The sequence below is a fragment of the Rhineura floridana genome, chromosome 4, assembly GCF_030035675.1.
Source record: "Rhineura floridana isolate rRhiFlo1 chromosome 4, rRhiFlo1.hap2, whole genome shotgun sequence".
Lineage (NCBI taxonomy): Eukaryota > Metazoa > Chordata > Lepidosauria > Squamata > Rhineuridae > Rhineura > Rhineura floridana.
The window spans coordinates 86,910,350-86,932,099 of record NC_084483.1 but is presented as its reverse complement, the minus strand read 5'-3'; the positions used below and the strand labels follow the sequence as shown (position 1 = coordinate 86,932,099).

Below are 21,750 nucleotides of genomic sequence, written 5' to 3'. Positions count from 1 at the left end.
ATTCTGAAACTTATCTATCTATTCTTGCTATGTTATCAAACTTGGGCTGCCAAAATTGGTACCTCTCAAACATTGGGCTTTTCCTGTTTTCATCAAGATTGCCTGATAAGCGCAACTCAGTTGGTGGCTGAGAACTAGTCCATAGGGTCTACGGGACAGACTTTCAGTACTGACAGCTATTCATTCACAGAAGAAACAGGACAATTCCTGACACCACAAGGTATTACAGTATTGTTTGGTTATTTGTGAGTTCAGTGATGAAGGACTTATATATGGGTAAAAAAAGAGAAAAGTAGGATAACTACTCCCCCCTCTCCCCATTCTTGACAAATAACATCCTCATACAGACACAGATCTTGGCTTATGCTTGTTCTAGCCAGCAAAGAACTCCAAAAACTGTCTCCAGCAGCTGCATTACAGTTCTTCTCTGCCCTTGAACATCTTTTTCCTTAGCCCTTCAGCAGAACTTAGTCCTGGTTCTGCTAAGTTCTTAGAGCAATGGTTCACTGTTAGTTCTCTCAGTTTAGAAACAGACCCCAACTCTTCAGGGCCTGCAGGTTTGTCATCATTCCTTCTCAAACCCCTCTAAGTTTATAGCAGTTGCAGCGGCACAAGTTCAGAGAGACTGCCAGACAGGCGCTACTGGGCCTAACAGACTGAACTAGGTAGGCTGAGGTAGCACCCAAGGCTTCCAGACAAACTGAAGGACAGATAAAAGTTTGTTTCCTGAACCTATTCCGATATTACCAGGTCTACTAAAATCTCAGTTGATCTACTGATTGTCTGAAAAATACCTTTGAATGAGACATCTACTGATATTTGGCCTTATATGATTTTTAAAAAAATATTCCACAACGAAGTAGCAGTAAACTGCACAAATTGCTCCTTCAGCCAGACGACTTGGTGGAGTCAAAGCAGAGCCAGAGTCAGATTGGCAGCTGTGTTCTGTGAGTTTGGCTGAAATCGGCAAGACGGTCTGCTCAGTTCCCTGTGCTTGAGTATTTTGTATTGTCTGCAAAATCAAGTTGTTGCCAGCCAGTGAAGCTTTTTCTGAAGGTTTCTAGATGGGTTAGCTCAGACTCAGTCCTGGCCTATGATTCGTGGAGTCGGTCTGAAAGGTCTGACTAGGGGAGACAGAGGAGTTTGGTGAGCAAAGCAAAAAGGGATTAAAGATTAGTGGTACCCGTTCTTTGGACTGGCTCACTAAATGGATCTCCTCTGCCTCTCATACCCAGATGAAGTTCACTCTCTGTGTCTCATGTGTGTATGTGTGTGGAAAAAATGGTAGTGTAGCACTCCAAGAAAAACAAAAAAAAATTTCACTGTTTGTTGAGGCCTTGTTTGTTTGTTATAAAATTTCTGTACTGCTATAACATTAGTCTGTAACGAATTTACAAAATTAAAATACAACACAATAACACTGAATATAAACAACACATTAATTACTGAATGTGCCCAAATAATGCACCTTCAATTTAATTTGCACCACTCTCCATTTCAAAAGATTTCATTCAGGAAAAAAAAATATTAAACATTTTTGGAAATCTTAACAGCTGGTATAGCACAGTGGGGAGGAGAGCCTGACTGGGAGTCCAGAGTCTGTGAGATCAAATCCCCACTCGTGTCTCCTAGGTGTCAAGGGCCAGCTAAAGATCACCCCCACAGTGAGAGGCTCAGGGGTGACGTGCCCTGCCACCTGTGCAGCCGTGGGCAAGCTGCATAGTCCCAAGGAGCCCAGTTGCCCCCCAGCTGGCAGTTGCGGACAAGGAGGGGGCTGGCTTGTGCAGCTGTGGCAAGCTGAGCAGGCCCTAGCCAGCTGGGGAGGACTAGCCTCAGAGGGAGGCAATGGTAAACCTCCTCTGAATACCGCTTACCATGAAATCCCTATTCATGGGGTAGCCATAAGTCAGGATCGAATTGAAAGCAGTCCATTTTAAAAAAAAATCAGCAAATTTGCCTTGTTAGGGACAAGGTCAAATTCTTTACAAGGTCATCAAATTACAAGATCACTGCTACAATCCTCATCTCCATATTCATTGCCAAACCCCCTACTGCCGATGTTGAGAGACTCACAAGTGCAAGTGTTGTGCTCAAAAGTAAAAGCAAGGCTTGACTATCTGTAGAAACAGAAAACTTCTATCTTTACGTCCATTATAATATGCCACCATTGGTTGAGTGGGGCCCCGGACCAGTTGTTTTGCATTGGTTGCCGAAGAAGGAATACAAGGTATGAGCTTGGCCTAAGGCACAAAAATAAGAGTACTTTAAGGATATTTAAAAGGATCCAATGAAACATTACCTGCCCAAAGATAAAAGTGAGGAAGAGGTTCCAACCCAAAAGAAGGTGTTTAAATATGGTTTGGGCTGTTTGTTTCAAGTATGGAAACTGAGTGCATTCTACCCTTATACAATTTGTGTACATTCCATCCCTGTCATTGCCAGTCATTCAAGTGCTTGATAACACATGAAAAATGAAATAGACTGCCTTAAAGTCGATCCCAACTTATGGCGACCCTATGAATAGGGTCTTCATGGTAAGGGGTATTCAGAGGGGGTTTGCCATTGCCTTCCTCTGAGGCTGAGAGGCAGTGACTGGCCCAAGGTCACCCAGTGAGCTTCATGGCTGTGTGGGGATTCGAACCCTGGTCTCCCAGGTCGTAGTCCAACACCTTAACCACTACACCACATTGGCACTTGATAACACATACAGTACATCTAATGTGTCTAGTTTCATCCCCATTTTTTCAACTGCACATTTTGTTTCCAACAGCACACTAAACCCCCTACCTTTTATAGTTCACAGTGTCCATAAGCATGTGGATAGGGGTGATCAAAATGCATTATATGCTTGGACATTTTTTTTGTAAATAAACTCCCTCACCAAAGACTCCTGTGAAAGCTTAGAAGTTACGAGATAAAAGGACAAGTTCTGTTATAGATCAGTAACAGCTTAAAGAACCTGAAGCAAAGAGTCAGAAAAAACGGGCAGTTCACACAATACGTTTTTTGTTGCAATACTTCAAAAAGGGGACCCAAAATGATCAAAGGTCTGGAGCAACTCCCGTTTAAGGAAAGGTTACAACATTTGGTGTTTTTTTTAGAAAAATGAAAAATGAATAAGGGTGGGGGTGTGATAGAGATGAACACCCAACTCTTACTCTCATTTACATCTGATCCTAGGGAGGTTGTTGAAGGGGTGAACAAGTTTGATAGCAGTGAAGGACTGGATGGTGTACCAGAATCTGAAATTTAATCCACCCAGAATAGAAGTAGTGCTGTAGGTGGACTGCATCACTCAAGGTTAGGTTTGCAGTCACTTCTGGATGGGGAGCAGGTGGATACTTTGGGGATACTCTTGTAGAGCCCGTTTGGCTCCTTGGTATATATCAGAGCTGAGGGTAATGAAACAAGCTGGGAGATGGCTTGAACGCAAGTGGAGAAAAACCCCATACGAATACAGTCAAACACTGGTGAGTGCTCATTATCAAGCCTATTCAGTGGCAGTGAAGGCAGCAAAGAAGGCATACTTTGCTGCCTCCATTACCTCTTCATTATGTTATCCAGCAGAGCTTTTCCGGGTTGTACAAGGCCTTTTACACTCTGGCCCACAGGAGATGGTGGAACCAATGGTGACTTGCTGTGACTTGTTTGTAAGCATTCTGAGGGTAAAACCGCTTGTATCTGTCAGGACCTTGACTCCACAGTTATAGCTGATAAGTCTCAAGAGGTGTCCAGAGCACTGTCTTGTCCTGTTGTGCTGGATGAATTCCAGTTGGTAGAGGTCGAGGACATGGGCAAGGTGCTTGGTCTGGTCTGGGCAACTACTTGTGCTCTTGCTCCTTGCCCCTCGTGGCTGATGAAATTAGCAGAGGGACAGTGATCTGGGCCAGGGAGGTGATTAATGCCTTCTTGCAAGAGTGGGTGGTCCCTGCCTGTTTAAAGGAGCCGATGATTAGACGACTCCTTAAGAAACCCTTTCTAGACACAAAACATTTGAATAATTATCGGTCAGTTACCAATCTCCCCTTTTTGGACAAGGTTCTTGAGCGCATGGTTGCAGACCAGATCCAGGTTCTCTTGGATGAAACCAATTTTCTGGATCCATTTCAATTGGATTTAGGCCTGGTTTTGGCACAGAAACTGCCTTGTATGATAACCTATGTTAGAAAACGTGTGTGTGTGTCCCTGTTAATACTCCTTGCTCTCTCAGCTGCTTTTGATACCATTGACTTGCTATTCTTTTGGAGTGTCTGTCTGAGTTGGAAATGGACAGTACTGCTGTGCAGTAGTTGCAGTTCTACTTGGATGGTCATTCTCAGAGGGTGGTGCTTGGGGAATGCCGGTCGGCCCAATGGAACCTTCAATGTGGGGTTCCACATTCTATCCTCCATGTCTACATGAAACTGCTGAGTTTGATCATATGGGGAGTATGTTGTGAGCACTATGCTGATGATACACACTCTGTTTCTCCTTTATATCTGCAAGTGTGGCAGTGAATGTGCTAAAATCAGGGTCTTGCCTTAGTAACAGACTGGATGAGAGCCAATACACTGCAGCTTAATCCAGACAAGACAGAGGCACTGTTAATGGGTGGCTCTCTAGACCAGATGGATGAGGTGCAGTCCATTCTGGATGAGGTTACACTCCCTCTGAAGGAGCAAGTAAGTAACTTGGGGGATACTCTTGGATCCATTACTGTTGCTTGAGGCTCAAGTGGCTTCAATGGCATGGAGTGCCATCCATCAGCTTCAGCTGGTGGCCCAGCTGCACCCCTATCTTGACAGGGATAGCCTAACTTCAGTTGTCTATGCTCTAGTAACCTCTAGGTTAGATTACTGCAATGCATTATACATGGGGCTACTGTGACGCCCTTCCCTGGCTCTCCCTGTCAGGTTCCTACCTGCTCGTGGCTACTGCCTGTCACTAGGCACCACCAGGGACTCCACCAGTCCGGACTGTCCTTTTTTATGGTTTCTCTCCCCGCTCTAGCACAGACCTCAACAGATCCCCCTGCTAGGCAACCACCAGTCACGTCCTAATACCAGTATTCCCAGAGACTCTGAATACTTGTATTGTTATTCTCTTCACCGCTGCCACCATTTGTTACAGTTTCCCTTCAGCCTTGGTCATTACCTTGCCCTCCCTTCTGGTCTGTGAAACCCCAGCCAAGGATCAGGCCTTCGGTAAACCAAATATAGTTTTTATTAGATATAACAAAGATAACAAAGATAACAAGATTTCTTCATAAGGCACATAAGCATATGGTTTTATCTAATACTAATACGAACTCCACCCCCCTCCTTCTCCACGCTGTCCTGGCAAACAACTCTCTACAACCCACCAAAACAACCCACTCACTTTCATCACATCACATCCACCCAGATTCCACTGTCACTCTTCCTTTTATACGCTCAGCCATTTTAAACACTCAGCCAATCATCCAGCATTCTACTGCCCATTCACTCCCCCTCCTCTTTCACTCCACTTACCATGTATCTTCTATTCAAACAGCACTTACCCTATTTACACTAATACAGGATCATCACATTTCCCCCCCCTTAACATAACGGCAGAGTATTATTCCTGTTCCAGGATTTATACGTCGCGTTAACAATTAAAACAAGTCTCTCTGGGGAAAATGTCTTTCTTTGTTCCTCCGTCTGGTCACGTCACTGCAGTCCCAGCCACCTGCCTTGACAGTCCATCGGCCAATACATTGTCCTTGCCTTTGATGAACTGGAAGTCCACTTGATAGTCTTGTAGGGCCCAGGACCACCTCTGCAGCATAGTATTATGGTTTTTCATAGTCTGTAACCATAACAAGGCCCGATGATCTGTTGTTACCGTGAATCTTCGTCCCCACACGTATGGGTGCAACTTGTTCAGTCCCCACACGACCGCTAGGCACTCCTTTTGGACCGACTAATAGTTTTTCTCCCTCGGCGTCAGCTTGTGACTCAGATACGCCACTGGATGTCTGGTGCCTTCTCTCTCCTGTAGCAAGACGACTCCCAGCGCGAGGTCCGACGCATCTGTAGCCACGATGAATGGTTGCTCATAGTCTGGTGCTATTAATATGGGTCCTTTGCACAAGGCTTGCTTCAGCAGATCAAAAGCCTTCTGACATTCATCCGTCCATACCACACGCTCAGAACACTTTTTCTTTGTCAACTCATGCAAGGGGGTTGCTATTTCCCGAAAATCTTTCACAAACTTTCTATAAAAACCAGCCACACCTAGAAATGCCCTAACTTGCTTTTTGGTTAAGGGGATAGGCCACACTTGTATTGCCTCCATCTTGCTCCATAAGGGGGTGATTTTCCCACTCCCCACCTTATGTCCTAAATAGACCACCTCCTTCAACCCAAACTGGCATTTCTTCGCTTTTATTGTGAGGCCTGCCTTTCTTAATGCCTCTAATACTGTTGTCAGGTGTTGCACATGCTCAGGCACCGACTTGCTAAAAATGGCCACATCATCGATATAGGCCACTGCAAAATCTGACATGCCTCGCAACACAGTATTGATTAGCCTCTGAAACGAACTTGGTGAGTTCCTTAGTCCCATGGGCAAGGTCACAAACTCATATAACCCATCTGGTGTACTGAAGGCAGTTTGGGCTGTGGATTGCTCGTCTAGTTCCATTTGCCAAAATCCTTTACAGAGGTCTAACGTAGAGATAATGGTTGCTGCCCCCAACAACTCTAACATTGCGTCTACCCTGGGCATGGGATACGCATCTGGGACCGTGATTTTATTGATTAGCCGATAATCAATGCAAAATCTTGTCGTTCCATCTTTTTTCGGAACCAGGACAATACTTGAGGCCCAGGGACTGATGGATTCCCTGATCACTCCTAATTCCAGCATATCTTCGACCTCCTTTTTAATCTCACTCAAAACTTTCCCATTCACACGGTATGGCATAGATCTGATTGGGGCATGATCTCCAGTATTAATGGAATGTTTGGCTATACTGGTTCGGCCAGGTTTATTGCTAAAGAGATTCCCATAGTTTTTCAAAACTCTCAGAATCTCTGCTTTTACTTCCTCCTTCACCTCCTCTGACCATTCCACTTGATCTACCCCTCCTTTGTCTTTGCTTTCCTGTACCAGATCCGGAAGTTCAGGCCCACTTCCCTCAGGGAATAAGGTAACTTGCAACACCTGTGCATCCCTGGTATGGTAAGGCTTTAACATATTTACATGAACCACTTTGCTTTTGTTTAATTGGTCTGTGGTGATTACATATGTCACTGTGTCAAGCCTTTCTCTGATGGTATATGGTCCTTCCCAGTTAGCCTGTAATTTGTCATGTTTCCTGGGTATGAACGCCATAACCATATCTCCCACATCATACACACGTTCCCTGGTTGTTCTGTCATACCAGTAACTTTGCTTCTGCTGAGGTTGACTGAGATTCTCTTTCACAACTTCCATCATTGATGTTAATTTATTGCGGAATTCCAATACAAAATCTACTACAGATGTTTTGTACTCTCCCAGGGTTCCTTCCCATGAATTTTTTAACAGTTCCAAAGGTCCCCTCACTTTTCTAGTAAACATTAGTTCAAAGGGTGAGAAGCCTGTTGACTCCTGAGGGACTTCTCTGTATGCAAATAAGAAGCATCCCAAACGTTCATCCCAGTCTTGTGGGTGATCTTGCACATAGCTTCTTATCATGCCCTTCAAAACTCCATTGAATCTCTCTGTTAGCCCATTAGTGGCGGGATGGTAAGTAGTGGTCTTTAGATGTTTTAGACCACAACATTTCCACATACATTGCATCACTTCTCCCATGAATACACTGCCTTGATCCGTCAGCACTTCATGAGGGAAACCCAGCCTCATAAAGATTTGTAATAAAGCCTCTGCCACCACAGGGGCTTCTACAGATCTTAGTGCTTCTGCGTCTGGGTACCTGGTGGCAAAATCCACCACCACCACTAGATATTTCTTGCCATGCCTTGTGGGTTTGGAAAAAGGGCCCACCAAATCTACTCCCACTCTATAAAAGGGTTGTCCAATTATAGGAAGGGGCTTTAAGGGTGCCTTAGTCTTTACTCCACTTTTCCCCACCTTTTGGCATATACCACGAGATAGACAATGTTGTTTTACATCTTTGGAGATGTTTGGCCAATAATAGTGTGCAGCCAATCTCCTCTTGGTCTTTTTTATTCCCAGATGTCCTGCACATGGGACATTGTGGGCTACCTCTAGCAATCTGGTTCTGTATTTGCTAGGTACTATCAATTGCTTCACTGGTTCACATTCATTCTTTCTCTCAGCAGGAATCCACAGTCTATATAAAATCCCATTCTCACACACAACTTGATTCCTCAGCTTGTCAGTGAAAGGAATCTGTTGGGTCAGGGCTTGTTCCTTTATTTGGTTCAAACTTATATCTTTATGCAGCTCTTTCCTGAACTGCTCTGCTTCTTTATTATCAGAGACCACTTGATACAGTTTGTCTCCTTCAGCAGGCCTGCTAGTGGTTGCTATGGTGACCTGAGGCTGGCTAACAGATTCCACCCTGTTCTTTTCAGCCTGTGTTAACATGGCTTCTGTTTCTTTGCCAAGCTGCTGTCTGGTCACCACATATATTTTCCCTTGTGCCCCCATAACATCTCTTCCCAGTATCACTGGTTCTTGTTGCTGGGCATTAATACCGACTTTATATTCTCCCCCTTTTCCTCTCCACTCCATTTTCACTACGGCCATAGGCAAGCTTTCTGGTTGTCCCCTCACTCCTTGGATAGTCACAGTTTCCTGAGGTAATATTTCCTCAGATTTTATTAAATCTGGCCTCAGTAATGTCTGAGCGGCACCAGTATCAAGCAATGCCCAATAATTTGCCCCTTGAACACACACTTCCTCTCTTAGACTCGAATCCAAGTCTGTTACTTTTGTCCAGTTTATCTGGCAGAACTGAACCTTTTTCGCTGTTTCTAAAGCCTTGGGCTCTGTTTTCACTGCCCTTTAAGCCCTTAATGGCTTGGAACTAGGGGCGTCACTACGGGGGTGCGGCAGGTGCGCGCTGCACTGGGTGACACCCCGAGCCGCCCCCCCAGGCACTGCCGGGAAGCAGGGCAGGCAGGCGGAGAGCTGCCCTGCCTGCGCTAACATGAGACATGGGGGAAGAGCAGGGAAGGCCTGCCGCTGCCTCAGGTCCTCGTTGCTTGAAGTCATGCCTGCTGGCCAGGGCTGGGCGGAGCCGGCGCCCCAGCGCAGCACGGCACATGCACCCCCAGAGCTGGGCGGCGGTGCTGTCTGGAGACGCCACGGACCGTGCAGCCATTGGAGAGGGCAGGCGCGTGCACACGCACGCCTTGGCTTGAGCTCGCCATTTGCCCATCTTGCCCCGCCGCCCGGCCTACTGCTGCTGCTGCAGCTGCCAACCCAGGGAGGGGCCCCAGTCCTTGCTTGACTGGACCTCTTCTCTGTCAGGATCTCTATCCTGAACTTGTTGCTGTTGTTGTTTTCAACAATCAAGGAAACAAAAGACAGCTTGTTGCCATTGACTCATGCTGCTGTTGCCTCCTGTCCTGGGCCTGGGTTTGGCCAGACTCCTTTAGCCAGATCCTGTCTGTCTGTGAGGTGTTCATGGCAGGCCTAGGGAAGAGAAGTCGTGACTGACTCAGGAGCAGCAGGAGGGGGAGAAGTGCACTGGGAGGTGTTCATCCTTTCCTCACCCCTGCAGAGCCTTCTGCGCAGAGCCTTTGTGAGTTGCATTTAATGAGATTTTGGCCACCAGAGTAGCAGATGCACAAACAAGAGATTGTGAGCTTCCAGTATTAATGGGAGATGTGAACCTTTCTTTCTTTCTTTCTTTCTTTCTTTCTTTCTTTCTTTCTTTCTTTCTTTCTTTCTTTCTTTCTTTCAAGAAACATGTAGCTGAATTTAAGCTAGATACTTTGGAAATGAATCTTGTGTAACAAATCTTAAGATGCAGGAAGTCATTCCTGATTCTGAAATCATGACTGAAATGGTCTCCTCTACATACACAAAATAGAATAATACTTTGTGCATTGGATGAGCTGAGCTCTAGTATACAAAACCTGAATGCCACAATAGATCAGTTAGGGCTTGTCCAAAAGACCTCTTTATTCCGTGTTCATCCTGATTTACTTGCATAAAACACAGCGGTTAGACTATGTTGAGTCTTCATTGAGCATTCGTTTTGATTTGTTTACGTGGCGGTTGTACAGTAGTGAACATTGATCCTGATTTACTTGCAGGGTGTTTACATGTCTTTCCATTAATTATTTCTTCATCCCATGCTTTTCAGTGGATTATCCTTCTACTTTCCTACCTGCAAAAAATCCACTTTAAAAAAACAAAACAAAACGTGGATTTGTTGTGTTCAGGCAACAGAGTACTTTAATCCACTTTAATTGCCCAAAACTAAATTTACAATATGTGATTGAATCCCTCCCACAAAACAGTGACAGTCTTGAGGCACTCTTAGGAGCCACTCCTCTTAGCACTCTTAGGAGCCACAAGCCTCTTAGCACTCTTAGCACTCTCAGGAGCCACAAGCCTGCCTTTTCTGTGTTTGCTGCAATGGTAACAAACTAATATGGCCAGTTATACACCTGTAGAATATTACCGCTGCCTAATTCCAGATCAGACACAAACATCCTCTGTACTTAAACTGAACTTATTCTCAGAAGCTGTTGACACTTCCAGAAGGGCTGTTTATTTGCACAAAATGTGGTCCTCTCACCCTGTACTTTCTAGCTGCCAAAACTGTTCAGTTAGAAAAGTGATGGAAAATTGCTTGATAACAACCATTAGCTGGCAAAGTTGTATAACCTCCATGTGAACATATCAAGATGAAGGCTCAATCAGCAGATGATGTCATACAACAGGTTTGGCCCTCCAGATGTTGCTGAACTACAGCTCCCCTCATCCCTGGCCATTGGCTGTCCTTGCTGGGGCTAAAGGGAGTTGTGGTTCAGCAACTTCTGGAGGGCCAGAGGTTCCCCTCAGATGTTGTATAGCCTCCACACAAGTTTTGTGCAAATGTTATCAGCATGAAACCTCAGTAAAACTCTGGAAGCTCACCAGATTCTTATGTAGCCAAAACAGCACCAATCCACACACAAAAGGGAGCTATGAAGACACTTGGGGCAGCCTCAAGGTTTGCAGAAGTATGTTTTTAAGGGGGGAAGCAAGGGGGGCACACACACCCCAAACAGCAGAGCATATGCAGTTGCTGTGGAATGCTGACTAACTCATGAAGGGGAAAATAAGAAAAGGGAAAGGGAGAATGGAATGGACAACTCTGGAAAAGGGCATGGCTGGCTGCTGGCTGAAACCTTGAATGGGAGCATTCCGCACTGCAACATTTTGTTGCAGGTTCCACTTTGTAGTCACAGATATATTTTGTTGTTATGTTCCTTCAAGTCGATTACGACTTATGGCAACCCTATGAATGAGTTGTACGACGCACACAATAGGAACATGGAATGTGAGAAGCATGAACCAGGGAAAGTTAGAAATTGTCAAGCAAGAAATGGAACATCAACATTACAATGCTTGGCATGAGTGAATTAAAATGGATGGGAATGGGACATTTTCAGTTAGACAACTACAAACTGCTGCCCAAACAAATTCCACTTGCCAAAAATTGCAAATGTAAGATGTCCCATTCTGCTATATGCGGATGACACGGCCTTGTTGTCCTTCTCAGAAATTGGATTAAAGCGCCTTCTTCATGTATTCACGAGTTATTGTGAAAAAAACCTTCTTACCATAAATTTCACAAAATCTAAAATAATGGTCTTTTCCCATAGGTTAACGAAACTTAATTGGAAACTTAAAGGCCAAAAAATTGAACAAGTAAAGAAATTTAAATATCTTGGAATTTCTTTCTGTTCCTCTCTTTCGTGGTCTTCCCACATAGGGGCTGCAATCTTGGCAGCACAAAATACCTCGAAAGCTATCATCAGATTTTTTTACACTAGGGGAGGTCGCTATATTCCTGCTGCACTAAACATTCTAAGAGTCAAGCTACTCCCGCAACTTTTGTATGGTTCCCCAATATGGATAACCAATTTTAATGCGAAAGTTGAATTGGTGCTCTCAGGTTTCTTGAGGGCTATTTTTGGTTTGCCTCGATGTGCCTCCCCAGCAGGTCTTTGTCTTGAGGCCGGAATTTCCTCAGTTGAGTGCACGGCATGGTTACAAGCTTTCAGATTCTGGATCAAGATGGTTTACTCAGAACCCTCTCTGGGTTATGCTCATTTAATTTGGAAAGATCCTTTTAAAAGGTCTTGGTCTAAAATCTTTGATGAAAAATTAAATTACCTAGGCCTGTCTAAAGAACTTTTGGCTACCTGGGACTCCAGGATAGCCAAACAAAATATTGACCAGCGGATAAAGGACCTAGATCGCCAGTACTTAATGTCTAAGGCACACTCCTCTAGCTCCCCTCTTTATTTTGGTTTAAGTTTTCGTTTTCCTTATCATGCAGCACATATAGAAGAGTTGAGTTTCCCGCATTATAGGTTCTTGTTTTCTTGGGCTAGATTTAACTGTTTGCCCTCTGCAATGTTGTCGGGTTGCTTCTATGGTATTCCTCTGGAAAATCGTTACTGTATATGTAAGGCGAACTTGCCTGAAACCATTGGACATGTACTTTTGGAATGTGAATTGTACTTGGAGATAAGGAAAAAATTTATTGAGCCACTTATTGCCAGATTTCCTGGTAGAAATATAGAATGGACAACAAAATTTCTTCTAACAGATAATCTTAAAGATAAAACTGAACAAGTAGCAAAACTCTTGTATATAGCGCAATCCATACGTAAAAGATTGGTTTCTGACAACTTGTAAAATCTAATTTTTTTCAATAACATAGTACAATATTTTAATTTGTAGCTTGTTTTTGCAACACGGGTCTATGACTGTAAAATAAACGATTGATTGATTGATTGGTATTTTATGCAGGAAATGAGAAATTAAGAAGAAATGGGGTTGCTTTAATAGTGGGAAGTGATGTACCAAAAGCAATTAGGAGCTAAACGCAAGGTCTGAGTGAGGGATATCAATGAGATTATATGGGAAACCTATTAACATAACCATCATCCACATCTATGCTCCAACGGCAAATGCAGAAGAAGAGGAATTGGAGAGATTTTACGCAGAAGTACAGGAAGAAATGGATCACACACCAAAACAAGATGTGCTGATAATCATGCGGGACTGGAATGCAAAAGTAGGGAACAGAGAAGAATTAGGAATTGTGGGGAAATGGGGCCTAGGAGACAGAAACAAAACAGGAGAAAGACTTATTGAATTCTGTGAAGCCAATAATTTGTTTCTTGCGAACACATTTTTTGAGCAACCAAAAAGATGACTGTGCATGTGGACATCACCAAATGGTCAATGTAGGAATCAAATTGATTATATAATTGGTAGCAGAAGATGGAGAGTTTCCATACTTTCTGCAAAAACAAGACCAGGAGCAGACTGCGGTACAGATCATGAACTGGTTGTATCGAAAATCAGAGTAAAGCTAAAGAAGAACAAAGCACTCATAATGCCAAAATACCATTTAAATAACATCCCAGAAGAATATAAAGATCAAATAAGGAACAGATTTGAGGCTTTAAACTTAGTTGACAGAGAACCAGAAGAACTATGGCATGAAGTCAGAGACGTTATCAGGGAAGAATACAAAAAGACAATACCTCTAGTTAAAAAGAGAGAAAAACCTCAATGGATGACTGAAGAAACTCTTAAAATGGTTAAAGAGAGAAGGAAAGCAAAATCAAAAGGAGATAGAAACCCAGTCAGAACCCTAAATGCAACAATAGAGCAACTAGTACGTAGGGACAAAGAGCACTAAACAATAGTCGTATATAAATAGAGGACAACAAAAAGGGAAGAACGAGAGCCCTATTCCAAGAGATTAGAGAAATGAAAGGGAAATTTAAACCAAGAGTAGGGAAGTAACACACTGACTGACCGAGATGAAATAAAAGGAAGATGGAAGCAATACACTGAAGAACTCTATAAAAGAGATGCCAGGACAACAGATTCATCTTGATCCTCTTGGTCTAGACTCCTGATGGCATTGCTCTCACCTTCTTCAACACTCTCAAACCCCCTCACCACGTTACGGTGTGCATCCTAGAGGGGGCGTAAATATATAGAATCATAGAGTTGGAAGGGGCCTTGTAGGCCATCGAGTCCAACCCCCTGCTCACAGCAGGAAATCCACAGCTAGAGCATCTCCCGCAGATAGCTGTCCAGCCTCTGCTTGAAGACATCCAGCGAAGGGGATCCCACCACCTCTCTAGGCAGTCAGTTCCATTGCCGAACTGCCCTTACTGTCAAGAAGTTCCTTCTAATGTCCAATCTGAATCTACGCTCCTGCAACTTAAAACCATTAGACCTAGTCCTACCCTCTGGGGCAGCAGAGAACAAATCTGTACCCTCCTCTATGTGACAGCCCTTCAGGTACTTAAAGAGTGCAATCATGTCACCCCTCAGCCTTCTCTTCACCAGACTGAACATGCCCAGTTCCTTCAATCTTTCCTCATAAGACTTGCTCTCCATACCGGCTATCATCCTCATCGCCCTCTTCTGAACCCACTCCAACTTGTCTATATCTTTCTTAAAATGAGGCTCCCAGAACTGAACGCAGTATTCCAGATGAGGCCTGACTAATGCAGAATATAGTGGGACTATTACTTCCCTCAACCTGGAAACTATAGCTCTGTTTATGCAGCCCAAAACCGCATTTGCCTTTTTTGCCGCAGCATCACACTGCTGGGTCATGTTCAACTTGCGATCCACTACAATTCCAAGGTCCTTCTCACACGCACTACTGCTAAGCCGGGTATTTCCCATCCTGTACCCGTGCATTTTGTTTTTGTGGCCTAAATGCAGAATCTTGCATTTGTCTTTATTGAATTTCATTTTATTAATTTCAGCCCAATTTTCTAGTCTATCCAGGTCCCTTTGGATTTTATTCCTGTCTTCCATTGTGTTAGCTATCCCTCCCAGTTTCGTATCATCTGCAAACTTCATAAGGCTTCCCTCCACCACGTCATCTAAGTCATTGATAAAAATGTTGAAGAGTATCGGCCCCAAGACAGAACCCTGTGGCACTCCACTCGAAACCTCCTTCCAGTCCGAAGCAGAGCCACTGACGACCACTCTTTGAGTACAGTTTTCCAACCAGTTGTGAATCCACCGGACAGTATTTCCATGTAGTCCGCATTTGACCAGTTTGCTAATCAAAAGGTCATGGGGGACTTTGTCAAACACTTTGCTGAAATCTAGATAGATGACATCTACAGCATTTCCACCATCTACTAAGCTAGTGACCCGATCAAAAAAAGAGATGAGATTAGTTTGACAGGATTTTTTCTTGACAAACCCATGCTGGCTCCTACTAATCACAGCATTGTCATCTAGATAGTTGCCAATGGACTCTTTTATTATCTGTTCTAATATCTTTCCCGGTATTGAAGTCAGACTGACCGGCCTGTAATTCCCCGGATCTTCTTTTTTACCCTTTTGAAAGAGCGGGACGACGTTTGCCCGTCTCCAATCCTCCGGCACCTCTCCCGTTCTCCAGGATTTCTCAAAGATGATGGCAAGAGGTTCCGAGAGTACATCAGCAAGTTCCTTCAATACTCTGGGATGCAGTTCATCAGGCCCTGGAGATTTGAACTCATTTAGGTTAACTAGGTATTTCCTGACTATCTCCTCATCAATCTTGAACTGCAATCCCGACCCCTTACTGAGATTGCTACGGATGCAAGGTTGCACACTGTTCCCTTTTTGGGAGAAAACGGAGGCAAAATTGAGCAGTTCTGCCTTTTCCTTGTTATCTGTCAACATTTTGCCATCCTCATTGAGCAGCAGTCCCACCGTTTCCTTGGTCTTTCTCTTGCTTCGAACATATCTGAAAAACCCCTTTTTGTTGTTCCTCGCTTCCCTCGCCAGCCTCAGCTTATTCTGGGTTTTAGCTTTCCTTACGCTACTCCTGCAAGCCCGAGCCGCTCGTCGGTACTCTTCCTTGGTGATGTGTCCTTCCTTCCATTATTTATACATGCTTTTTTATTTTTACCTCCTCCACCAGTCTTCCGTGTAGCCACATTGGCTTTTTCTGATGTCTTCCATTTTTCTTCCTCTTTGGAATTGTTTGCGATTGCGCTTTTTGTAATACGTTCTTCATGAACTCCCACGCTTCTTGGGCTCCCTTTTTCTTTTACTGAAACATGTAGTTTGGGCCTAACTCAGGAGGGTATCAAAATGGCTAGGATACCACTTATCAACCTTACTATGAGCACACACTTAAACCACAATTCAATTGCTTTGTTGTTCTTGTTGTTCTTGTTATGTGCAAACAGTTTGGGGCTGTTTTTCTCATGAGGCTGTACACCGACCCACTTCTTCTCTTCTATATAACTCCTAAATAAAGGTACAAGAAATTTCTCCTCTTTGGCATCTGTTCCTGTTATTTAAAAGCACCAAGTCCAAACTAGTTGAGGAAATAGCAAGGCAAATCTGCGTGGGTTGTTGCCAACTAAATCCTACTCAGAGTAGACCCATTGTTAATCAACCAGGGTCATGTCGATTTATTTTAAAGGGTCTTCTCTGAGTAGGACTATTATTATTAGCATTTATTGCCCGCCCTTCACCCGAAGGTCCCAGGGTGGGTTATAACAATCTCAAAACCATGGTGTGATGCCATGTATGTCTATTTAAATCACAGCAATGATTTCTAAATGTGTATCTGTACAGATAAATGCAAATATTATGCAAATGTGTGCCTCCATTGGTCTTCTGTTTTGGAGGTGCACAAGTGACCTCCCCCTATGCCCCAAATGTTTGGGTGGGATCCAGTAGTTGCACCCTGGCTTCATTGCTTCTCTAGGGGCCAACTTTGTTTAGCAAGCATGCCTAAGTCAATGTGCAGGAAATGCACTGTCCTCATTCACAAACCCAAAGCGGTGAATAGCCCTAAAGTGTTGAAAAGTGAATTCAGGAAGCCCATTCAAGTAAATATTTTGTTGTTCAGAATTGATTGATAACCTCCAAGAAAAGACCTGTTTCCAGGTGCCACGTTATTTGGGGCTTCTCTGACTACGGAGTGGTTCCTCCTAAATGACCCTTTTGTTTTGCCAGTTTTCCATCAGAGCTGCTGGCTTTGTTCTAATTTAAAAGCGGGTGGGGAGTCGCAGAGGAAGTGATCAGATATGTAAAAATCAACAATAGGAAAGTTGAAGTAAAAGAAGTATTTCTAGGATTTTTCCCTTTAAAGGGGAAAAAAGCTGCTGACCTCAGTTCTGATATTCTTAAAAATCTGGAAAGTGATGGACTGGACTTAATGATGTGCTGCGCTCAAGGTTATGATAATGCTGCCACTATGACTGGAATCCATGGAGGTGTACAAGCCATTCTTAAGGGAAAGAACAAGAAAGCTATTTTTAATGGATGTGTGGACCATTCGCTTAACTTGTGCGGTCAGCACTCTTTTGCTGAAAATGCATCGTGTGTGACATTTTTTTGGAACTCTTGAGACAATGTTTTCTTTCTTTGCTGCTTCCACCCATCGATGGGATGTGTTAACTGACCATACTGAAGTGTCAGTGAAAAGGCTATCAACAACACGCTGGAGTGCTCATCATGCTGCAGTTAAGCCAGTTAAAGAAAAGTTCGGCAAGTTTGTGGCGGCGATTGAAGCTCTTTGTGATCCACATGAAAATTTGGACACAAGAGGTGCAGCACAAGGTCTTTTGCCTGCTGTCTGTGATTTCACTTTTCTGTGCTACCTGTACTTCTGGTGTGATGTACTTCAGGAAGTTAATCTTACACAGCAGTACCTGCAGACTAAGGGCTTAACTCTCGACAAGGTGGTGACAAAGCTAGAGGCGCCAAGACTTTTTCTGCACGAGGAGCGCAGTCACCTAGTGGAGCATGCAATTGAACAGGCGCTTTTAAAATCAGACAAATATGGAATTGCAGTAAAGAGAAGAGCCAGGTTCAAGAAGAGGATGGCAGGGGAGCAAGCAAGTGATGCTGGACTCACTCTGCAAGAAGAAAATAAGAGGGTGATGCTTGAGTGCATTGATCGCTTTCATTCTGAACTCCAGATCAGATCAAGAGCCATCAAGGAAATAGCAGCCATGTTTGAGGCTGTTCAAGTGAAGAGCCTCATATCTGCCACTGAAGAAGAGTTAAAGGTGTCCATTCCAAAATTGACCACTTTCTATGATGAGGTATCCGTGAGTGAGCTTTTAATAGAAATACCAAGGCTGAGAAGGCACCTGAAAGCAGCAGAGATTGATCTGGAAGAAGCCAAAGATTGGGCAATATTAGACGTTTTGACATTCATAGCTGAATGGGACTTCATACAATCTCTCCCAACCCTTTCACTAAGCCTAACATTATTTCTGACAATTTATGTGTCTGTGGCTTCATGTGAGAGGAGCTTTTCAAAGCTGAAACTTATAAAGAACTATTTGCGATCTACCATGGGACAGCTTTCCGATCTTGCGATATTATCCATTGAAAGTGAGTTAGCGAAAGGCATTGATTTCGATGAAGTGATTCACAAGTTCGCAGCTTTGAAGGCCAGGAAAGGAAAGTTCTGATTTAGTCGAGATGTTCACTGAAATGTTTGTGTGTTTGTTCCTGTTTATTTTTTTGGTATTATTTCATTTATGAGTATATTTCCATATGCATTTGTCTACAACTTCTACATTATTTGGGCCGTTATTGATTATTCAAACCTAATCCATTAATGTATCTCATGTAACAGTAAAGTTTAATGTTAAAATGAACATAATTTTGATGTAGTTCTTAAACGTTTTTACTTCAAATTCTATTGTTTTCTTACCGAATTTTCACTTTAACCACATGAAACTATGTATAAATGTAAATACATTTAGGCTGTGCGTATGATAGTGTTATGAGCATGGGGGGGGGAGCTGGAATGGATGATTTCTGTGGGTCACCTTTCCAGCCTCTGATTTGGAATCCTATGCCTGGGAGGCTGGCTCTGCTAGCCAGATGAATCTCCTTTGTTAATCAAATAGAGTGGCCAGGTAGTTAATGGGCCTGTTTAATTGCCCTGGCAACTGGTGAAAGGGCTAGGAAGATCCTTTTGTCATTTTAAACTCTACTGGAGGAGAGTCTCTCCCCCCCACTCCTGGGCGGGCAGAAGTGTGTTTGTAATTGGTAGTGTGTGTTCGGGACAGAACTAGGGCTGCAGGCATGCGGAGAGGCTGGCTCCCTGCATCGTAGCGATAGGATGCCCCTGCACCTAGATGGAAAAGCTGGATATTAGACTGCTGATGCCTTGAACACCCTAAGCTCAGGTTGGAATGTGTGTACATAAATAAACCATATTTCATAAAGACACCGCAGTCTCCGCTGACCTTCCCAAAGGAAACCAAACCCTGGATGGGCGCAGGGACCCCCTGAAATCTCACCTCTCAGAGATTGGGGGAGGCGCGCAACAATATTGTTATTTAAAGGTGTAATTTTAATTTTGCTAGTTGTTTGTCACTACTATTGCCATTACATTCAGTGATATATGGGAATTATGATTTACGAGTTACATTAGTACAAAAAACATTACTAAGGATTCTGTGTGGTCTGGTACAGGAGGAGGTCCATGGGGGTGACACCATGAGTTACCGCACCGGGTGACACCAACCCTAGTGACGCCACTGCTTGGAACCTGGGTAACTTAGAAACTGCATTTTCCCATATGTTACTCCCTGTACATGCCTGGGGCGCAGCTCCAAATCCCTCAGCTTTGGGAGGAGAGGCTTGTGTCAACTAGAGATAGGGCCTTTTCTTTTGTGGCACCTATCCTATACAATGTCTTGCTGAGTGAGGTTTCATCGCTCTGTTGCTTGAGGTGGTTGGGGAAGACCTGGTTTTTAAAAAATGTATTTGGTTAATTGTATGTACTGATGGAATTTGTTAAACAGGTCGGATACTGTTACATTATTAATGCTGAGTGTATATTGGATTTTTTGTGTAGGGATTGCATTTGTTTTATTCTGGTTTTATTACTGTTTGTTATGTGAGTCTTATTGGAGAAATAGATGGGATAGATTTTTTTGAAAATAAAACGAATAAAGTATTCCAGGCAAAAAGTGAAGAGCATCCTCCTCTTTTTTGCAGATGACTACTTACTTAACATTTACCATACATAAATAATTATAGTGAACTCACTCCTTCTCAAAAAATGAGAAGGGGGGAAGCTGAAAAGGACAAATTGTGTCCAGTTATCAAATATCAATATCCAGTAACTGTATAAAATGTTAATTAACCCAGCCATGTGGTATTTATCAAGTAAAAGATAACTGACCTCTTTTGTAGAAAATTATCCCTTAGCACAATTTGACACTAGGGAATTATTTCACCAATACTTTTTTAATTTAAAAAATAGTTTATACATAATTGCAGTTAGAGAACAGCAAAAGTTCTGTAAAGTTGTATGTTATCCTGAAATTTATCACTCCTGTACACCACAAATAAAGGCCATAGTTTTAAAAACTTTTTGGCTGATAATCAGTCATCTGTAATGTTAACTTAGGCATTGTTACAGTAGTCCATATTCTGTTACACCATTCTGAAACTGATGAAGCAATATTCTTTTTCCAGTGTTTTGCCACGAAAATTTTTGCAGTGGTATAAATAGATTTATCACCACTTCCAAGATCTTCAACAGAGTTCTTTAAATAATGCAAAGTAATATTTATGGCTCCAGAAATAATAGATATCCAGTCATTTCCTTTCCTATATTCTGGATTGAGTTTTAAGATTTGGCCAACTCCAAAAATGTGTAGAAAGTCTGCTCTAGGGGCTTTGCATCCCTAGCAATTACTGTGTCACATGATGGAGTTTTTAAACCTATAAACAAAGTGGAAATAATGATTTCTATTTCTTTTCTGAAAGGGAAAACACAGTTCTCTTGCCATTGTAATTTGTACATCCATAACCTTTCAGAGTTAAGTGCAGACTTGCACATAAAGTAACCCTTATGACACATTTAACAATGCTCGGCATTTGATGTCTACCGGAAAGCTATTTTTTCCTAGTATATTAAGGATAGAGGTAAACCAATGGGTGCGAAATCAATTTTATGTTAGTAACAAAGCATTTCTCTACTTCGAGGCTCGAAGCTTCTAAACTTCACTTTCAAGAAACATGAAACTGCTGTATTCGATATGCACCCCCTTTCACGTTGCTGGAAGTATGAGTGCCTGGTAGTCCCTGGCAGGCGAGGCATATTGTACCTGTTGACTGTGTGGAACAACGTCTTCCAGCTTTTGAGACTGGCAACATGCACCGGCTGCCTTTTTAGAAATTATTAATTTGTTGAGCCGAAGAGCTTTCCTCGTTTTCTGTCACTTCGTTCATAACGCCTGAGCGTACATGAAATCAGCGCGGCGCAACGTCAAGCAAGCTAGTCAAAGAAGGCCGGAATCAGTTGGAAGGTACGTGAGCAGTGCCATTATCAATATGCTAGTGAAGGGGGAAGGGCGGGAAACACGAAGCCTTTTAGTAGTCTCACAGGGCCGGGGGGAAGAGACACAGAGCGAGCAACCGAAGCGGCAGTCTTTCTCTCGCAACGCTCTGCTTAAAGAGCCACCTTTCAACTGATTGACAAAGAGGTCAGCGTTTCAGATTCCGCGTTTGGGCTGAGAGAGGGCAGGCAGAACGAACTCTTTCGAACAGCGACGAATGAGAGAGTGGAGGGCGGGG

General features: G+C 43.3%; 1 protein-coding gene across 1 annotated transcript in view; it reads left to right on the top strand.

Moving 5' to 3' along the window:
* Positions 1–21,750, top strand: part of CDK19 (cyclin dependent kinase 19) — a 183,507-nt gene that overhangs the window by 9,043 nt on the left and 152,714 nt on the right. The window lies entirely within an intron of this gene.